The sequence below is a fragment of the Chrysochloris asiatica genome, unplaced genomic scaffold, assembly GCF_000296735.1.
Source record: "Chrysochloris asiatica unplaced genomic scaffold, ChrAsi1.0 scaffold00011, whole genome shotgun sequence".
In the NCBI taxonomy this organism is placed as follows: domain Eukaryota; kingdom Metazoa; phylum Chordata; class Mammalia; order Afrosoricida; family Chrysochloridae; genus Chrysochloris; species Chrysochloris asiatica.
The window spans coordinates 35,043,298-35,062,386 of NW_006408529.1; the positions used below are offsets into that span (position 1 = coordinate 35,043,298).

General features: G+C 38.1%; 1 pseudogene; it reads left to right on the forward strand.

Annotated features, from left to right (window-relative positions):
* The window catches only part of LOC102826944, a 108,224-nt pseudogene that overhangs the window by 6,777 nt on the left and 82,358 nt on the right, over positions 1-19,089 (forward strand).

A 19,089-nucleotide genomic window follows, 5' to 3' on the forward strand; every position in this document is an offset into this window, starting at 1 on the left:
TGCTAATTTGAACAACCAGACCTCTGCTATTACAGAATTCTTCTCTTTTCTATTTTAAGAGTTCTTATTTGCCAATCGTAGTCTGTCTCTAGATGATCAATTTTTTAGATTTAATCACATACATACACGTGTCAATGTTCATTGCTCATCACTATTTCCTTCAAGTTTTAAACCTTTCCTGGTTCAGTTGTTTCTTGATTAGACTCTTATTCCTAAGTTTTTAACTTTTTAAAATTTGGATGGAACATTGATGTGATGATATTCTTTATGTTCTTGCAAAATCTCAAACATTTCTTATTTGAAAAATGTTATTATATAGCTGGAAAAGCATTACTGGATTGAGATCTTCTTTTCTGAAGTCTGCAGATTCTAGTTCCCTGTTTTCTAGCTTATAGTATAAACCAAATTCATTGCTGTTAAATTGATTCCAACTCGTGTCCTAGAGAATAGATTAGAAGAGCCCATAGGGTCTCCTAGGCTGTAATCTTTACAGAAGCAGACTGCCACATCTTACACCTAGGAAGCAGTTGGTGGATTTGAACCACCAATCTTACAGTTAGCTGCCGAGTGCTTAACTGCTGTATTACCAGGACTGCTTTGTTTATAGTATAATACATGCAAACTTTGGTGCTGATAGGATTCCCCCCTCCCCACTTTGCAGATAACTTGTTTTGTAGATAACTTACTTTTTCTTCTTTCTTCCTGGAGGCTTGTAAGATTTTTCTCTTTGTGTTAGAACTTTGCTAAAATATGCCAAAGTATCTGCTTTTTCTCAACAGTCAAGCTTAGAATTGCATGAGCAGACAGAGGCCTTCCCTCTGCTCAGGGGAAATGTACTGTTTTTGTTGTTTAATTATTGCTTCATCCATCTGTTCCTTTTTCTCTTTTTCAGAGCCTTCATATTATCTTTAAAAGATCAACTTTTTATTATGGAGAATTAAAAAAGAATACCCAAATGTAGGTAAAATAGCATAAAGAACTTCCTTGCACCATTACCTAGTTTCAACAATTATCAGCATTTTCTCATTCCTGCTTCATCTAATTGTATCCTCTTGCATTCTTTTTGTTTTTTCAGAATTTTAAGACAAATTTTTGACATTATACCATTTTAGTCATAAAATTATCAGTATGAATCTCACCCATAATATACCCACAATATAATTATCACACCATATATCAAATGCTGTTGTTGTTGCTAACTGCCGTCAAATCAGTTCCAACTTATAGTAACTGTAAATATTTATGGGAGCAGAAAACCTCATCTTTCCTTTGCAGAGTGGCTGGTGGGCTCAAACTGCTGACCTTGTGATTATAGTGCTTATCCTACAGAGCCACAGAGCTCCCATTAATAAGGAAACATTAATTTTTCACATTGTTTCTTGGATCTATTTTCTGAGTCCTTTATCTTTCCCCCATATATTTCTTTTGTTTGTTCTTTGTAGTGTGCTTGATGTTCCAGCTCACTAATTTAGTTTATGGGGAATGCAATGGTTGTGTAGGATATGTACTGTACTGTGAACCACAAGATCAGTGGTTCAAGCCCATGAGCTGCTTTGCGGGAGAAAGATGAAGCTTTCTGCTCCTGAAAAGGTTTGCAGGCTTGGAAACTCTTTACAGGGTCACTATAAGTCGGAATTAACTCAAAAGCACTTAACAACAACAGTTTAGTTGCGATCAGTGAATTCAACTAATAAAACCTTCTGTTTTCAAAGCCTGCTTTTAAACTGCTGGATTTGGGATTTGAAGTTCATAACCACCTTCAATGACTATTTCACTGGTCTGTGTTCTGATGACTTAATTTCATCCTCCTCTTTCTGAAACTGTTGGGTCTCCTGAGGTGGACATTATTTTCTCTCTGAGATGGATGTCTTATTCCCATCTTTACTGGCAAAATTCCCATAGGCTGTGAAAGCAAAGTGGTGTTAATTAGTGTTGGTTGAATCAATGATGACTCTATAGCCAGGAATTTGTATATGTCATTCTATTATTATTGTCCTCTAAACAGACTGATGCTGTAATAAAATCTTCACCTGACCAAATGCTCTGAATTTTATTTCTAACGACAGTCTTTCCCAGGAAAAATGGTCTCTTTTAGATTCATTTTTAGTTGCTATATGGGCTCTGCCAAGCTTGCTCTTGAAAAAACAGCTGAGAGAAAACTAGTTGGATCAGAGGAATATTTGTCATGTATGACAAGTTAATGAAGGATGTAGATAACCTTTAGGGATGTAATGTGTGTACATTTGTGTGTATGTACACCTACAGCTGTGGGAGGGGGAGATTGTAGGTGTCAATGGCACAACCAGATGTTTAAAATAACTATAAGGTTTTTTAAGAGGGTGTTTCTCAGCTTTTTATTTTTCTGTTAAGCTCAGCCCTCTTTCTTAGAGGAGAAAGCAATACAAACAGAAACAGACATTTGTATGCAATTGGTTCCTCTGGTTTCCAGAAGCTTCTTCATATCTTTGAGGAAATGATGTCGTTGTGGAGGGGAAGGGAGCCACAGTCCTCAGAGTGAGAAGCATGATGCCTGTGAACCACTTGCTTGAGATGTAGGGGACTGGCTCAGATTTGTTGTCAACAACCTGTGTAGTCCAGGGCAAACCACTTAAATGATAAGATGGGCATATTTTTACCTAGGTAATAGGGTTATTTTGAGGATTAATGGTGGCAAAGTAAATTTCCAAAGAACCGAAACATTATGTGTTTACTTCTATAGAATAAAGCTACATTCTGGAATATTTTCCAATAGCTTCAACATTCTGGACTTTCAGTGGCAGTACTCTCTCAGCCATGGACAGAACATCTCTGAACAAAATTAATTTGGTGTTAATATATAAGGATTATTTTAGATTAAAAAATCAATTTAGATGCTAATGCCATTTTTCCTTAAATAGGTCTCAGTGGAAAGCCCACCTACAGCACTGTGAATTTGTCCTGAGGGGGAAAGAGACATAGTGGGATTCATCACTTCTAATGGAATAATTAATAGAATGTGTTTAAGGCTGGGAATGGAATGATTTAGAAAGCCCTTCATCCAGGTTGCTGAAAACCAAACCCAACTTTTCCAGAGAAGCATTTGAGAGCTAAACTTGATTTTTAGTATCACATTCTCAATCTTCAGGAGAGGAGGAAGGTGGGAAAAAAGGAAGGAGAAAAATGGGCATGGTATGACAGGAAAGGAAATTATTAGAGAATAATCCTTTTAAATTAGAGAGTGAAGAAAGTGAGCAGACATACTGTTTTTTTCTCCTTAAGAGGAAAGCCAGGTGCCCTAATTGCCCAGAAATCTCAATATTAAGATGTTTCTATCCAGAGTAGTATAAAAGGCAGGAGTGAACGTGACAATACATTTTCAACATGACTAATTCTTCCTTGGAAGCTGGGTGTACACAGGCAGTAATTTTCCAGATGGTGTGTTCTAAGTGGATATCACAGGGCCAGAAGATTTTGTGGGATTTGATCAAGAGAGAAACAGAGGACAAACACACAGGAGTTCCTTGTGATCATTTTTTTTTCAGTGTGATAACATCAGTATGGTTATAGTTTTGTTAGTGTAATGCCACTGCTGGTTTATGACTTTATGAAGCCTTATGGTACATAAATAATGCCCATATTATTAAGACACAAAGAAGGAAAAATGTCATAATGCTTTGAAGGATTTGATCTTTTAAAAAAAATGGGTGAGACCAAAATTATAACAGTCAGTTTTTTCAAAAAGGGGTGTCTAAAAGTGACCTCTTTACCTGTCAGGAATAGAAGAATTAGAAAATAAGTGTGCTATGTTTTAGCATATGGAAAGAGCAACAAAGCTACTTGAAAAAAGTAAAAAATACATGCTTTAATCTCTAGGATCAAATGCCTGTAATAAGGTTCTCTTGGCTATATTGTTGCCCAGTTAAGAGCAGAAAAACTTTGATTTTTCTCATGCTCTGCCTCGAGTCCAGAAGAAGATAAGCAGTTGCTGTGTAGGATCATCAGTATGACCATCAAAGGAAGCCTGCGTGGTTGTCTGCAGTGTCTGGTGTTGTTACATGAGGCACTTCCTTCATTATCAATTGTGAAATGTTTCTCCTTTCACTTTCCCTCCAGCACTGCAGCCTTACACAGGATTATACATGTGGTTCACAAACCACCATCCCAGCTCCCAGAAATGCAGACTTATTCATTCAGCAAACATCTTGGAGCACCAACTATCTAATAGAAGGGTCTTGTGCTTCATGCTTTGCTGTCACCGACTTGAAATTCTTAGTAATTTTTCAGCAAAGAGCTCTGCATTTTCATTTGGCTCTGGATCCTGCAAATTATGTAGCTGGTTCTGAGTGGTAAACAAAAACGGACACAGATATTTCACATCATGATTATTTAGGATTAGATTTGGGCTCAGTCCTGGAGGGCATAGTATCCTGTCATAGGAAATGCAAATATGTACCTGAGTCCAGTGGATTAAGGGAAAAAAGGAGGGAGGAGGAAGCATTACCTGAGTGGTGGAGCATGTTTAGCTAGGTGTTTGCTAGCAGGAGTCTCTGGGTAGTGCGAAAGTAGCTGCTATAAACTATCACATAATTCACAGTAAAACATTAAAAAAAAAAAAAAAGTAGATAGAGGATCAAGTGTGGACATGATAGTAGTTGGTGTTAGGAATTAATTTTTAGTCATTGTAAATACAGTTGGGAGAGTCCTCATGGCACAGTGGTTAAAGTATTTGGCTGCTAACCAAATGGTTGATAGTTCAAACCAAGTAGCTGCTACACTGGAGAACGATGTGACAATCAACATCCACAAAGACTGAAAGCCCAGGCAACCCTATAGGACTGTTCTACTCTGTCTGAGTGAGGAGTCCTGGTGTGGCACTGTGGGTTAATGAGCTGGACTGCAAAGTCAGTTTGAGCCACAAGGTTAGCAACTCAAGCTCACTAGATGCTCCTCAGAAACCCTATACTATGGGTTAGAACCGACTTAACAGCACGTAACACCAACTCTGACCTATAGGGGAACTGTGAGTTGGCATTCACTCTACAAATGTGGTGTTTTGAATTTACTTGATATGGCTTTTCTATCCCACATCTTCTGAATTCCCTCCAAGTGATGGGTGGTGGTGGTTATGTGCCGTGGAGTCGGTTCCAACTCATAGCGACCCTGCACAGGGTTTCCAAGGCTGTAAATCTTTTCTCCCATGAAATAGCTGGTAGTTTCAAACTGCTGACCTTGAGGCTTGCAGCCCAATTCGTAACCACTACACTACCAGAGTAGGACCATGCAAATAAGGTATACAGAACTCTAAGGCTGGGATTGGTTAGTTTTGCCCTCCAGCTGGGTTAAAAGGAACCATCTTAGAAGCAGAGAAAAGAAGATCCCAGAACCATCAAGAAGGAAGAACATGAGTGGCGCGTGAAATCCCTACATAGAGAACCAGAGACTGCAGAGGCATCAGCATGGAGAGACCGAGCAGCTTCAGGCTCTAGGCCTATGGACTGAGTAAAGCTGAGTGCCTATGAGCAGGAGAGTGGCTTGAAGAATGTGCCACCATTGGACATTCACAGTCAGGCTTAAAGGACTTTGTAACCTGTGCTTGAGCAGGGCAGAGGCCACAGGGCCACATGACTGAGACTGAAAACACGAGTAAGGCAGGCCTGCAGTACGGCAGACAAGAGGCGTTCCTGACCAGAAAACAGCTGTGTCCTGAGTTGGTTTTGATCTTGAATTGTACTCTGTTCACTTCCCTAATAAACCCCATAATCGTGACAAAAAAAAAAAGAAAAAAAAAGAGGCTTCTAACTGAAGAGTTGGAGATTCTTCTAGTCTACCCAGGAAAAACCTTGGAAGAAAATTCTGATAATCTACTTCAGAAAAATCAGCTATTGAAAATCATGTGGAGCACAGTTCTATTCAGACACATATGGTGTGGCCATGATTGAACTCAATAACAACTGATTTTGGTTTTGTTTGCTAACAAAAGACAGAATGGTTGGGAGAAGATCAGGGCTTTTAGGGAAAGGGATGTCATGAATGGCAGCATAGAGCTGTATCGGTGGGAAGAGCCCCTGTGTGTGTGTGTGTATAACCTGACCTCAAGGTGTGATGGATACCATGTTGTGAAGGAAAAGACCAGTGAGGAAAGTAAGGGCTCAGTCTTGGAAGAACAGGCTTGCCATAATAATGAATTGGGATTTTAACTTTGGGTCAGCAGTTCTCAACCCTGGTGACACATTAAAATCACGTAGGAAACATAAACAGTATACAAAACTCCAATTCTAATTGAATCAGAATTCAGAGATCAAGGCTAAAATACTGGTACTTTTGAAAGCAACCTTGATGATTCTAATATTTAGGGAGAGCTCAGAACAGCTGATTTAGGTAACAGGAAGTCAGGAAAATGTTAATAAACGAACAAAACCTTACAAGATGTTTTTGGTCATGTATATTTTAGAAGGATATGAAGGAGTTGGCCACCACTCATCTGTCTGTCAGTTTGTCATACTGTCGTGGTTTCCATGTTGCTGTGATGCTACAAACTATGCCACCAATATTTAAAATACCAACAGAGTCACCCATGGTGGATGAGTTTCATCTGAGCTTCCAGACTACGACAGACTAGGAAGAAGGAGAGGAACACTACTTCTGAATGGCTACCCAATGAAAACCTTATGAACAGCACTTGAATATTGTCAGATATAGTGTCAGAATAGGAAAGTATGGAATCAGAGTCAGCATTTCAACAAGATCCACAGATGATTCATAAGCATATTAAGGTTTGATAAACACTTTTCTGGTGTCCCTTCTAAGTCTTTCTAATTCATCCTTCATCTTCTTTGCAGGTGTTGTTGTTCGGTACCATCAAGTCATATTTGACTGAAAGCAGCAGAATGAAACACTGCCCAGACTTGTATCATCCTCACAGTTCTTGTAATGCTTGGGCCCATTTCTGCTGCTACTGTGCCAATACATGTCATTGAGGGTATTTCTCTTATGTTGATCCTCCATTTTACCAAGCATGATGTCCTTCTCTAGGGACTGATTCCTCCTGATAACATGTCCGAAGTATAAGAGACAAAGTCCCACCATCCTGGCTTGTAAGGAGCTTTCTTGCGGTACCTCTTCCAAGACAGATCTGTTTGTTCTTCTAGCTGTCCATGGTACTTTTAATATTCTTCTCCAATGCCATAACTCAAATACATTGAGTTTTCTACAGTCTTCTTTATTCATTGTCCAACTTTGATATGCTTATGAGGCTATAAAAAATACCATGGTTTGGGTCAAGCACACCATAGTCCTTAAACTGATCTTTTTGTTCTTAAACACTTTAAAGAGGACTTGTGCAGCATATTTGACTAATGCAACATGTCATTTGACTTCTTGACTTCTGCTTCCATGAATGTTCATAGTGGATCCAAGCAAAATGAACTCTTTGACAACTTCAATCTTATCTCCATTGATCATAATACTACTTATTGGTCCAGTGGTGAGGATTTTTGTTTTCTTTACACTGAGATGCAATTTATTCCAAAATTTGGAGTCTTTGATCTTCCTCAGTAAGTATTTTAAGTCCACTTCTCTGTCAGTAAGCAAGATTTATCATCTGCATTTACAGATTGTTAATGAGTTTTCCTTCAATCCTGATACCATGTTCTTCATATAATGCAGCTTCTCAGATTATTTGCTCAGCATATAAAATTTTCATAGTCTACCTTGAAGTACAATGCTGTCTGAAATAGGATAAGATCCATATACTTATAAGGAAAACTAGTTAATACTACTACTATTCAAATTTACACACCAAACATTAAAGCCAGTGAAGATGGTATTGAAAAAGTCTACCAATTTCTTCAGCCTGAAATTAATCAAACATGCAATCAAGATGTACTGATAATTACTGGTGAATAGAATGCAAAGATTGGAAACAAAGAGGATCAATAGTAGGGTCAGTGATCCTGAATTTGTAAAAAGCTTCCAGGTAATGTGGATCACACCTTGTTATTGAAGATATGCTCATTTTAGTAATCCAGGCAAGAGACAGCCAGGGCCTGAGATAGGACAATGTGCATTAAGATAGAGGAGAAGAGTGGTCAGGAGTGATATGAAAGAGGCAGTATCTAAAACTTTGTGATTGGGTCTGCCAGGAGGAATGAGGAGAAAGATAATCATGATAATCTCCACGTGGGTTTTGACTCTGGTGACTGAATAGACTGGTAAAAGGGAAATGTTGTACTTAGACCAGCACTTGCATTGAAGACTGTGTGTTTCACTTCTACTGGTTTTGGTCACCTGAAGTGATAAGGACTATGTACTTTGAGCACATGTGCATCAGACCCTTAAGGACCTAACTGAAGACAGCTGGTCTTGTTTTGAACCCTTTGTAGACCTACTGATTCATCCCACTAAATCCAGAGTGATTATTTTCCACCCCTAAATAGGACAATCATCACAATTTTCCTTCATCTAGTACTTAAAAACAGTCCTGGTGTGGTGCTGTGGGTTAATACTTTGGACTGCAAAGTCAGTTTGAACTGCAAAGCAGGTGGGTGAATCTCACCAGCTGCTTCTTGGAAACCCTATACGAGGTTGCTATGAGTTGGAACCAACTTGATGGCACTTAACAACAACTACAGTATTTAAAAAATTGTCTTAATTTTTCCTTCTCAGGGAACTATTTTCTTTTCCTTCCTTCCTTTTGTTTGTTTTTGTTTAAGTGCAAATGGTCTTGGGTTTATTCGTTGGGAATATTGTGCCATCAGCAAACATAGGCAACACAGGGAGAAGAACACATGATCAAGTGACAGTGGGAGAATGTATGAGAGGGATTAAAAAAAAAAGTTTTTGGATATGTTAAAATTTGTGGTGCTCTTTGAATGTACTGGTGGCACTGTGGGTTAAGCACCACATTGCTAACTTCAAGGTCAGTGGTTCAAACCTACCAGGCACTCCAAGGGAGAAAGATGTGACTGTCTTCTCCAGTAAAGATTTACAGTTTCAGAAACCATAAAGTATAGTTTTACTCTCTCCTATAGGGGCACTATGAGTTGGAATCAGCTGGATAGCAGTGGGTTTGAATGTGTAAGTTCAATAAGCAGTTGTCTATTCAAATCCAGGTAGACAAAGGGAAAATCTGGGATGGACAAATGAGTTTTGGAGTCACCAGGATGGATGGGGTAGTTAAATATGTGGGAATGATTGAAGCTATCCTGGTGGAGTGAGGTGAGAAGAGGACTGAAGTTAGAAGAGGACCTTAGAGAGGATCTTGGGTGATGCCAGTGCCTTTGAGGTAAGCTGAGGATGAGGAGGCAGTGAAGGACACTCAGAATAGCTTCTGTACCTAAGCTGTTCTACTCAAAGGTGGTTTGGACATAGCTTCTTCTCCTCCATGCTCTATGCTCCCACACGACACCTCCTTCCCTTGAAGAGGGGCTTGTACAGCTCTTCCTCTTGTGATTTTTTTTTTTTTTTAAAATCTGTGGAGAATGCACAAGCTGCAGGGATGCCTGGATGGGGTTAGGCTTGGTCAGAACTATCACCACAATGGTTCCAGAACCATCCTGTTCCTTCTTTTGGTAGGTGATGAGACAAAATTTATTTTGTGTACTTCTCTTAAATTTAAGAGACCAAACATCCCCCTTTCTAATTGGGCTTCTGTCTGCTCACTATTTCCCACTCCCCAAGTCTCTAGATGTGCCTGAAAATTATTGAGCCCTAGAGAATCTTCATTCTCCTGAAATCAGTGGCGGCAAAGATGTAACTCCATGAGCCAGATGCATCGAAATTTTATCTTCGACCCAATCCAATCCCCACTTTATCATAAAGCCAGTGGAGACCTGAGTCCTGATGTAGATAGAAGGGAATGGGGAAAGTGGCCAGGAAAGGTATATCCCTTAAGTCAAATCCAATTTTATGGGAGATGGAGAGGGAAAAAACAAAAGGAAATAATGGTCATCAAACAGTCCCAAGAGTCACACGGTAAATGAAAATTCAGGAGGAAAAAGAAAACAGAAATTAAAGCAATATCAATCTCTCCCCTCCCACAATACCAACAACAATAAAATCCAAACAATGACAAGGTTTCCCAGGTTAATTAGGCTAGTCTATATGTTAGATTCTGGTGGAAGCACTTTGTTTGTTTTTTATAATCTTCACAGATCTTCTACTGGGGCTTTGGTTACTGGATGGGGAATAAATCCGAGCTCTTCATTCTGGAGCAGAGGTTCCAAATCAAGAGTTTCTGCACCGTTAGGATTCTATAAAGGAAGACATGGTGGGAACTTGTGAGGTAAAGGAAAGCCAGAGCTTTAACATTTCACATACGATAAAGTTACGGTGGGATTTATGTGCCGTGGAGTCAGTTCCGACTCATAGCCACCCTATATAAGGTTTCCAAGGCTGTAAATCTTTACAGGAGCAGAAAGCCCCATCTTTCTCCAACAGAACAGTTGGTAGTTTAGAACTGCTGACCGTGAGATTACCAGCATGACTTGTAACCACTACGCTACCAGAGCTCCTTATAATAAAGCTATAGGTTAAATAAAATTTCAGGGTTTCTTGTTGTTTTCTTGATTGGATTTATATCAACTCATTACAGAATTCTGATCATCCCATACTCATAGAAAGCTTTGATACACACATATTGGTGTATTTAATTAGAAAAAATGGATAATGCAAACTATGAGTGAATGCAGTTTTTCTGGAAACTCTTGCCAAATATGGTTGTAATAGTGGTGGGTAGGCAAAACATTTTTTGTGGGGCACAGGTGGAACATCAGTATTTAATGTCTGATGTTCTGGAATGACATTAACCTGTGTAAGTAACCTAAATAATACAATATACATTTTATGCTGATGGCATTTAGTGGTCAAATCAAAGCATTTTAGTGATTCTCTGTAGAATAACGTGGGAGAAAGATGAGCCTGTCTGCTCCCATAAAGATTTACAATCTAAGTGGCAATTGGTTTGATTTGGTTTGGTGTGTTGAATAAAGTAAGGGACGTATTTATCAAATTCTTTTTTTCTTTTTTAAGTCAGTTGTAATTTTTCAGAACTTGATATGAAGCTCATTTCATGGATAACCCTTCAGAAGAAGTACTGAGAAAGATAAAGGATATGGAAAAATTGCATATTTAATATTTACTAATTTTCAAAATGAACCGACTTGATGGCACCTAACAACAACAATTTTCAAAATAAGGTAGCAAAAGGGTAATGATACTGTATAATCCTTTCCATCTCACCGAAGATATAAAGAGGGAATAGGTAGCTGAAAAAAAAAAAAAAAAAATCATTCACAGGACTTTGAGGTAATCTCTCCCTCATCCTTTGTTTATAAACTACATGACAAATTGGTGTTTACTTCTATATATTCCATAACCGCTGGGGTGGTGATGTTGTTATAAAGTTGTGCTTATCCACGATTATTTTATGAAGTTTGTGTCAGTACATATCTTGGGTTTAATAAAATAACTCTTTCTTAGAAAGCTGGGATTTGTGTTATGAGCAGAGCATGGTTAGAGTAGGGAATTGCCTACAGGAGCATAGTGGTGACAAGTTGGGCTGCTAACTACAAGGTCAGAAGTTCTAAACTACCAGTTGTTCTGTGGGAGAGAGATGAGGCTTTCTGCTCCCATAAAGATTCACAGCCTCGGAAACCCTATCATTGGGTTGTTATGAGTCGGAATCGCCTCCAAGCATACCACCACCAATATTTGTCTTTCATTTTATGAGAGAACATATTTTAAAATATTAAATTACTAATATTTTTTGAAAATCTATTAGAAAAGAATAATTGTTTATCAAAATGTTGACCATCTATTAGCTTGAAATTTTAAATACGGAATTTCTAAAATAAATTTAACTTTAAAGATGGAAAGGAACTAAAGTGAACTAATAGTCATCAAACTGTCCCTAGACTTACTTAGTAAGTGGAAATTCACGAGGGAAAAGAAAAGGGAACTAAAAACAATGTCAATCTCTCCCCTATTTTACCATTATTTTAAGCACCAAGGAAAATGAGTGGTAAAAGAAATGGTTTGAACAAAAACATTTTGAGTCACTGTTATTGAATTTGTACCAGCAATAAGGTTGGATGTACATCTTCCACCTGTAGAATATTCTTGGTTCTATCAGGAGTCTTGGTGTGGCGCTGTGGGTTAATGCGCCAGACTGCAAAGCCACTTGAACTGCAAGGTCGGCGGTTCAAGCTCACCAGCTGCTCCTCGGAAACCCTACACAGGGTCGCTCTGGGTGGGAACCGACTCGATGGTACTTAACAATAACAACTTCATGATTTGGGAGTCCTGATGTGGCACTGTGGGATAAAGCACTGAACTGCAAGGTCGGTTTGAACCACAAAGTGGGTGGTTCAAAATCACCAGCTGCACCGTGGAATCCTTGTACAAGGTCACTATGAGTGGAAACTACTCAATGGCACTTAACAACAACATCATGATTTGAGTGTAGGCTCAGACTCTGCCATTTACCTCTCCTCCTTTATATAAATTAGACTGATGAATCCCTTTCCTAGTTTGTGCTTTTAGGCAAGGTAATACTTTCTTTATTCATAGTAGGTCTGGGATCTTATGTGACACTTTGCATCTCAAGAGGACTAAAACTTTCCCAAGGTTTTCTGGAAGAGTTTCCTGGTAGAACTAGAAAAGAGTCTTGAGATGAGGCACAATGCTGATTTTCTAAGATGAGAGGATAAAGAAAGCCTAAATGAACTAGAATTATTTAACCTCAAGATTATTTTCAGTATGATAAATTACCATTCATAAATTGAAAGCATTAACAATCACCATTGTTGTTGTTAGGTGCCATCAAGTTGCTCTAGACTCATAGCAACCGTATCCACAACAGAATGAAACACTGCCCGATCCTGTACCATCCTCACAATAGTTACTAAGCCTGAACCTATTGCTGCTGACCCTCCACTTTACAATGCATGATGTCCTTCTCCAGGAACTAGTCTCTCCAGATAATAAGTCCAAAATATGAGAGAGAAGTCTCGACATCCTGGCTTCTAAGGAACATCCTGGCTGTACTTCTTCCAACATACATTTGTTTGTTTTCTGGCAGTCCATGGCACTTTTAATATTCTTCTCCAATGCCATAACTCCAATGTATTAATTCCTCTGCTGTCTTTCTTATTCATTATCTAACTTTCACATGCATATGAAGCTATTAAAAATATCATGGCTTGGGTCAGGTATATTCTATGGAAATTAGAAGAAATTCTCAAATAATTATTTTGCCAGTTGTCATTGAGTCATTTCTGATTCATGGTGATTCCAGGTGTGTCAGAGTAGAGTTGTGCTCCATTGGGTCAATGGCTGATTTTTCAGAAGTAGATCACCATGCCTTTCTTCTGAGGAGCCTCTGAGTGGACTTGAACCACCAACCTTTGGGTTAGTAGACTAACATAACACATTCATTAGCGATTTGCAGCACCCATGGACTTCCAAATAATTATGTTGTTGAGTGCCTTCGAGACAGTTCTGACTTGAAGGGTCAGGATTTCTGAGGAGCAGCTAGTGGGTTTGAAATGCCAGTAGTTGAAACTGACCTTGTCGTCCAGTGCATGATCCTGCAGTGCCACACCAGGACTCCAAATAATGACAGTAGAAACAAAAGAAGAAGTTGAGGGTTTAAGAGCTGCTAAGGGATATCATATTATGAAATTTTGAAAAATTAAAGAACAGATCATCTGACAATAGAACTCCTGGTGTGGCACTATAGGGTCAGCATTGTACTACTAACCACAAGTCTGGCAGTTCAAACCCACCAGCTGTTCCCCAGAAACCCTATACAGGATTGCTATGAGTAGGAACTGACTTGATGACACATGACAACAATAACAACAATCTGACAATAAAGGAAGGACTTCTATCACCTCAGTTTTCATCTCATGACTAGTGTAAAACATTTACTGCTTATAACCACCTCCTGTCTGTCAATGTGTTGTGCTGTGGTAGCTTACTTGTGGCTTTGATACTGGAAGCTTTGTTACTAGTATTTCAAATACCAGCAGGTATTTGTCTTAGTTTTCTAATGCTGCTATAACAGTTTTACCACAAGTAGATGGTTTTAACAAACAGAACTTTTTTTTTTTTTTTTTCAACTTTTTACAACATTGATTTCATCCAATGTTTGTCCTTTGCATGGTTTAGGAGGCTTGAAGTTCAAATTCAATGAGCCAGCTCTAGAGAACTGCTTTCTCAGTTGGTGCTGAGGGAAGGCCCTTGTCTCGTCTGCTTTTATTCCTTGGCTTTTTGGTGATCTTCAGGTAGCATGGCATCTGTTTCCCCTTTTCTGCTTCTTTTTATAGCTTAAATGTGACTGGTTTAAAACCCAACCTTCGTTGAGATGGCCTCTTTAACGTATCAAAGAAAACCCCTCATTTTCATATGGGATTATAATGACACATATCAAGATTAGAGTTTACAACACATATTTCTGGGGGACGCAATCCAACCTGTTATAGTCACCCATGGTGGACAGGTTTCAGTGCAGCTTCTGGACTTAAGAAAGACTAGAAAGAAAGACCTGAGGATCTTCTCCCAAATATTAGTCACTGGGAATCTTACGGGTCACGACAGAGCACTGTCTGATTCATTTGCTTTGGATATGTCATCAGAAGGTATAAATTGTTAGAGAAGGACATTCTGTTTGGTGAAGTAGAGGGCCAACAAGGGAGTAGGTGACCCTCAGTGAGATTGTCCCATCAGCCACCAGAATGGACTTTAACATGCTGGTGATGATGAGGATGGCATAGGACTGATTGTAGGGTCTTCATGAATCCTAGATGACTCACGACATCTTTCTCTACTGTTTATAAAAAAGGCCCTCAAGGAGGTAGAGGTAAAGTGTGCTTTCAGGATCTCATTCTCCTTAGGAGGAAGTTACCCGTGGGACTCAGATAAAAATAGCTCCATTGGCAGTCTTTGCTACTTTTTAAAGGAAGTGAGAGTTCTAAAAGAGCCTGCCCACTGAGAATGTTTTTTTACCGATCAGTTTGTTCATATAAGCCCTATATTATAGGGTAATTCCTCCTGAGAATCAAAAGCTACCTCATGGCCCTTGTGTCTAAGAAAGAAAGATCTAGAATCTGAAGGCATCAGGTCTGCCCACTGCCTGAAGAACCACGCTTACCTCCGTGGTGAATTCATGAAGCTTTCTATTTGAATGAAAAATCACACAATTAAGAGAATTTAAACTTTGAATTATAATGAAAAAAAAAGTACAATGCTAAGAACAGTATTTTTGTTTTTCTTTTGCTGATAATAAATACTAGTGAAATAATCAGCTCTGGCAGAAAGATGCTTCAAGCAGCCTCCAGAACAGAGGTACTTCCTCATCTGATTCCTAATTTTATTATTTATTTAAGTAGAAGAAAATAATTTATTTATGGACCCTTGCATCTGATCAATTGGATGAGTCTCTGTGGTCCAATTTTGCCTGAACCTAAACTTAGTTTTTGTTTCCATGTGTCGCAAGACTATTCATTGTTGAGGCTTGTGTTCTTTTTCTTAATGTTTGTGAATGATATTTAGTATGCTTGGGATGACAATAAACACTGAGCTAAAATGCTTTTCAAGCTCTTTTCTATGTCATTAAATTCTCTGTGAAGATAGGTGGCAGGGACAGTAAACTTTACCTGTTGTCAGTCCTTCGCTTGCCCTATGTCTACTCCTGGAGCCAAGGCCTGCTGGAATGGGTCAAAGAGAAGAAGCAATGCTCACATTTCAGAAGGGGGAGTGGAAAGCTAGTCCATGGTGTTGGATTTCTTTGCTACCTGTCTGAGGAAGGTGTCAGCAACCCTATAAGGCAGTCTAATGCAAAAGTCAAGATCACAGCCTTAGACATCAGATAAGTTTTAACTTATGACGTTACACAAGAGCCTAGGTTTGGTTACAGCTCTCTACTTACTGCTGCGTGCCCTTAAGCAAATCCCTTTAACTTTTCTGGACCCTGTTTCTTCATCTAGAAAACTGGTATGGTGATTGTTGTTAGTTATTAGCTCTAATTCATAGAGACCCTATGTGACAGAATAGAATTACTCCATAGGATTTTCCAGTTTGTAATCTTTATGGGAGCACATGGCCAGGTGTTTTCTTTCACAGAGATAGATGCTGGTAGATTTGAAACTTTCAGTTAACAGCTGAGCATTTAACCACTGTACCTTTAAGGCTTCCTGGGATAGTAATGGTAGTTGTGGGCTGTCGAGGTAGTCTGACTCATAGCTATCCTGTACAGAGATTCTGAGGCTGTAAATCTTTATGGGAGTAGAAAGCCTTATCTTTCTCTGGTGGAACAGCTGATGGATTTGAACTGCTGACCTTGACATTAGCAGCTCAATGGGTGATCCACTATGCCACCAATGTTCCTTTGGAGTAGCAATTGTGCCTAATTTATAGGGATAATTCAAGTGCTAAGTGAAACAATGTTGAAAATGATTTGGGGGAGTACCTGGCCCAAACTATTGTTCACCAGTCTAACTCCCGTTACTGCTTTAGAAGTGTACCCTCAGTGTTATTGGAGGAAAGATGTCCCTGAGCAGGACTTGACCAGTAGACAGTCACATCCATCCTCACCCTTCTAGGTGCTTTCCTTTACTGTAGAGGTTAGGAGGTACAACAAAACAAAAAAACAACAACAAAAATGGCCACTTCCCAGTTTCTCAACTAGAAAATGGTTTCCTTTAAAATCAGATTCACCCATGTCATATTAACAAGGAGAAAGCAAAATGGTGGCCATGTTTATACTGCTTTGTTGTTGTTGTTTTGTTGTTATTGTTTTAATAGTGAACTGTCACCTGCTCATTGAATATTCGATCTTTAACTCATAGTTCTGGTTTTAGAATTTAGTATTATTTTTATTTAAAATTTTTTTTATTATGAATTGAGTGAAGGTTTACAGAGCAGATTATCAGTTTTATATTCAATAAATCATGTACTTTGCTTCATTACAATGATTGCAATCCCCTCCATGTACCAACAGTTAACAGTATTTACCTCTGTTCACTTTATTGCATTCCTGCCTGGGCCTTTCTTCTGCTAGCCTCTCTCTTGTATATTGCTTATCCTGTCACCCAAGTTAACATGTGTCTACCCTCCTCTTCCCCGAGAACTATCATGAATTATTTCTTTTATCAGGATAAACTGTTTTAGGTTTTTCACAACATTGGTCTCAAACAATATTTGTCATTTTATGATTGACTAATTTTGCTCAGCATATCCTTCAGGTTCAACCATATTGTGAGGTGTTTCACAGATTCATCATTATTCTTCAGTGTTTTGTAATATTTCTTTGTATGTAGCTACCAAGTGTATTTAACCATTCTTCTGTTGATGAACATTAACGCTGTCTCTATCTTTTTGATATATCTCTTGAAGACAACATATTGAAGGATCCAGTTTTCTTATCCATTCTGCTTTCTCTGTCTTTTAACTGGTATATTTAATCCATTTACATTCAGTGTAATTATCAATAGGTTTTAATCAATTTGCATTCAGTATAATTATCAATAGCTTGCTATCATTTTCTCTGTGTTTTTTTTGTGTGTGGTGCTGCTAGATTCTTTGTTCCACATAATTTTCTTTGCTAAGTTTATTTTGTTTGTGAATTTTACTTTTCATTTTCATTTCTGTTGTGTTAATGTTTACTAAAATAATTCTTATTTTCTTCTTGCTTTATTTTGATGTGCAAGTGTACTATTTTTCTTTGATGTTACCCCACAATTTATTAATTTTTCCCCTGCTTAGCACAATCTGTTTTACCTTTAAATCTACTTGATTTCCTTGCCATTTGGAAGTTCTGTATATACACTAAGCTCTCTTTTTGCTTTATAGTTGACTTTATTATACACAGATATCTCTGATTCCCTATTTTCAGTCTTGTAGGTTTGTTTTACTTTAAATATTTCTATGTCTAGATTGAGCTCTGAGTGGTGTTGTCATGTATAGTAATCTCAGCTTGTCTGCTGTTGTTGGTTTTTAGTCTAAAGACCACCTTTAAGATTTTTTGTAAACTGGGTCTGATTATTACAAATTTCTTTCATTTCTGCTTATCAGGAAATGTCCTACTTTCGCTATCATATTTGAAGGACAGCTTTGCTGGGTATATGATTCTTGGTTGGCATTTTTTTAATTTTTTTTATTTCAGAGTTTTTTACATGTCATCCCATTGCCCTCTTGCCTGTATGGTTTTTGCTGAGACATCAGAGCTTAGAGTTGTTAGTTCTCCTTTGTAGGTAACTTTTCATTTTTCCCAAGAAAAACTCTCAGGATTCTTTCCTTGTACTTTGATTTTGGAAAGTTTGATTATGACATGACTTGGTAATTTTGTCTTAGGATCTATCCTGTTTGGGGTTTGTCCAGCTTCTTGTATGCTTAGCTTCTCATCTTTAATGATGCTAGGGAAATTTTGTTTCAACAACTTCATGACAATTTTCTCTGTGCTTTTTATTGTCTCTTTTGATTCTGGAATTCCATTCACCTGTAAATTGTTCCTCTTTATGATGTCTCACATAACTCTTAGGCTTTCTTCTGAGTTTTTTCATTCTTTTTTCTGATTGTTCTTCCTGCATACTAGTATTGAGAGACTTATCTTCAAGCTCAGTCATTTGGGCTGCCATTGCTTTGAATTGTCTCCTTTGCCTTGTCAATGTATTGTCTATTTCTGATATCTTAGTATTAATCATCTGACTTTCTAATTGCAGGTTTTGTATTACTTCAAAATTTGCATTTATTTTGTTTGTTTGTTCTTTTAGTGTTTGAATTCATGTAAAGTTTTTTTTTTTAATGTTCTCTTTGATTTCCTCAATCTTTCTGTCAATGTATTGAAGGTATCAAAAGAATTCCTTTGAATTCTTTTTCAGTTAGTTCCATTGCCTTTTTCCCCCTTAGAAATGTTTTCTGTGTCTACATCTTAGTCATTCTCTCTCTTTTTTTTTTTCCCTTCATGTGAGCTAAAATTGTCTGTTGTCCCTGTGGTATTTTCATATTTGTAAAAAAAAAAAAAACAGGGAACCTGCAAAAACAGGTCCAGATGATCAATATTAAAATATCAAAGTGGTCAATACACTGAAAGGGCAAAGGATTAGAATTGAA